Below are 3,498 nucleotides of genomic sequence, written 5' to 3' on the forward strand. Positions count from 1 at the left end.
AGAAGGCTAAAGATTGATGCTCCAACTTCCTGAAATGCAGGGCCTGTATAAGGAGGTAGCTGTCTTCACAACTTGTCTCAGTTCCAGAAACCATGTTAGGCTTCTTATATTTTCAGATATTGGTTCTTCTCAGATTTCTGATGAGGTTAAAGACTATTTATAGTTTCATAGCCTACCCAGGTTATTTAACATTGAGAAAACTTATTTGAGTGGATAGTTTTCAGATCATATACAAGCTAAAACCAGGACATAACAGAAATAAAATTTTAAGTCCTTTTATGTTAGGATAGATGGCGGAGTGCTTTATTTAATTGACAAAATGATGGACTGGGTGTTAGGTGTATCGTACTTTATAAATTATAGCATGGTATATCTTAGAGAAAAGAGCCTTTTTAAATGGACAAAAAAGGAGGAAATGTGGATGGCTGTCTGTAAGCAGGCAAGGGCAGGAGAAAGACAAGCCTGGAGCCTGTGATTGGACAGTGGAAAAGGAGAGAGGGCTGAGAGTTTTTGAGAGGCAAGAGAGAGGAGAGAAGGGAGAAGGAAGAAAGATTGAGGAAGAGAAAAATGACCCAGATCCATGTATTCCATAGCCACAGGTAGTCATGAATATCTTATAAGGGATGTATAATTATAGGACATTTTGTCTTATCTAGATGGGCAGTTTATATCAATATCAATTGGCTCTGAGTTTACTATATGGACATTTTGTAGGGTGAGAATTTAATGATATAAATCTGATTGGTAAATTACAGGCCTCTAAAAATTTGATTTTTCTGGGGGGCAGGGATTTGTAACTTCTAACTGTGAGATGGGTGGTTGATGAATGGGACAGGTGTGGCACTGACCTGCCATGGGAACTCAGTGAGATGGGTGGTTGCTGCTGGGGCTAGCCATGGAGGCAACAAGACCACTGGGGCTGGAAAGTAGCGGGTGATAGCGTGGGATGGAAAATCTTTTTTTATTATTTAACACTACAGGGTGGGCCATGTTGTCCTGGTGTCCTCCATCCCCTCTGAATTCTATAGTCTTTTTGTCCCCTCCTTTTAGGGTTCCCTGAGTTCTGAGAGAAGGGACCTGATGTAGACCTCCAATTTAGATTCTCTCTCTGCTATCTCTGATTAATGTCTGGTTGTGGGTCTCTGCACCCACTCCAATCTGCTGATGGAGAAAGCCTCTCTTGTGATGCCTGGACAACATATTCCTCCACCTATGAGTATAGCAAAACATCACTAGAAATCATTTTATTGTTTTTTTTTTCATTTTTGCGAGTGCTCATTAGAATCACCCTCATAGATTCCAGCAAGACTCCAATGTACTAGGTTTCCACATGGCTCCCCAATTCTAGCTGTCTTTCTCCACACTGTCTCCCTCCATCCTTCATCCCAACCTGATCCCTCCTTTTCCTATCCCCACCTGCCCCCAGTTCACCCATCAAGTATACTCTGCTTTGCCTTCCCAGGGAGACCCATGCACTCTCCTCTAGAGCGCCCCTCTTTCCTAACTTCTCTGAATCTATGGAGAGTACTTTGGTTATCATTTACTTAGCAGCTGATGTTGACTTATAAGTGAATATATACCATATGTGTATTTCTGGGTCTGGATTACCTTAAACAAGCTGATTTTAATTTTCTAGTGCCATTTATTTGCTTCTAAATTTTATGATGTCCCTTTTGACAGTTGAGTAATATTCCATTGTACAAATATACATTTTCTTTTTTCATTCTTTTGCTGAGGGACATCTAGGTTATTTCTAGTTTTTTTTTTTATGAATAGAGCTGCAATGAAAATGGTTGAGCGAGTGTCCTATGGTAGGATAGACCATCCTTTGATATGTCCAAAAGTGGTGTAGATGGTTCTTTAGATAGATCAATTCCAATTTTTTTAAGGAACTGTCATATTGATTTCCCTAGTGGCTATCCAAATTTTCACTCCCACCAACAATAGAGGAATCTTCCCCTTACTCCACATCCTCACCAGCATGAACTGTCACTTGTGCTATTGATTGTAGCCAATCTGCCATGTGTAGGATGGAATGTCGAAGTAACTTTAATTTGCATTTTCCTGATTAATATGGGGGTTGAACTTTTCTGTAATGGTTTCTCAGTCATTTGAGATGCTAGAGAGTAAAGGTGAGAGAAGGATGAGGAAGGAGAGGAAGGAAGAGAACTGTGGTCAGGATACAATGTATGAGAAAATAAATATTTTTTAAATAGAGATTTCTTTATTTAGTACGTACTCCAATTTAATTGGATTACTTGGGGGATTGATATCTAGTTTCTTGAGTTCTTTGGGTAATAATCCAAAGTATTAGTCTTGCATCCTAATTTCTCTTATCTCAGCTGGCTCTAACATATTGGCTCCTTTATTTCTACTGTCACAGTTATTACCAACCAAGACTGCCTGATGGCTCAGTGCATAGCAACAGTTCTTCATAATAGATAATTAGCAAGTAAAAGTAGTTTGTTAGTCACACACACACACACACACAAACAAACAATTATCTTATATTAACAATTGACAAATACATCTTGAAATCCAGACATGGAAACTTTTGAATGACATCAGTGGATTGATGGGACAAGAGGTCCCAAGATTCAACAGTGTTCAAAGAAAGTTCCATAGAAAGCATGTAGAAAAGAATACATACACTGTGCCCATATAGGACTAAATCTGAGGCATGGCCTATAGAATGGGATAAAAACTGCATGGAAGCATTAAGGACATCACTGTGGCTGCCTCAACCCTTTCCAAGTTGGCACACAGGGCAGATTCCTCAGACATCAAATTTTCTAAAGAGAGAAAGAACATTGGAACCAGACCCTATATCTCAGGACCCCAAGAGACCCCTGAGAATCGTGGCCTGCCTTGTGGGAGTCACAGTAGACAGTGACAAAGTAGCCCCACATAGGGTCAAGTGGACACACAGCAGACATCAAAGCCTGAAGCACCAGCAGCTCTCAGCCACTGCTTTGAACATGATCCTCATAACACTGGATCCAACCTGCAAAGGGCATGGCCAGCTACAAAGCTAAGGAGGTTATTCCAGAAGCAGTAGGGGAATGTGCACATAGAGAAGCAGACTCCAGGACAAAAGGCAGACCTACCCATTTTCATTTTCCCTAAGTAGGGAGATAGAGGACTGCCCCCAGTGGTGTCACAAAGAAGAGGAGCATGAACTGCCAACAGCACTCAGGGAAGTAAGCCACGCAGTACATTTCTAGGGAGTCAAGCAGGTCTTCTTCAGCACTCCATGAGGTGCTGTGACTCTTCGCAGACTTCTATCTCCAGACTCAAACAGCTCTAGTTCCTTACTAGGGCTCCGACCAGCCATCTCTGATGGTGCCCAGTCTTCCAGCCCACGTGAGTAAGGCAAAGCATGCAGGCAAAACTTACAGAGCTTTTGAAGAGATGCTGGGTCTCTTAAGGACCATAATTATCAGAGCCATCTGCGGTCACAAGATAGACAGAAAAGAGAAGTCATGTCCATGCCGAAGG

Source organism: Rattus rattus, chromosome 2 (assembly GCF_011064425.1).
Source record: "Rattus rattus isolate New Zealand chromosome 2, Rrattus_CSIRO_v1, whole genome shotgun sequence".
NCBI lineage: Eukaryota > Metazoa > Chordata > Mammalia > Rodentia > Muridae > Rattus > Rattus rattus.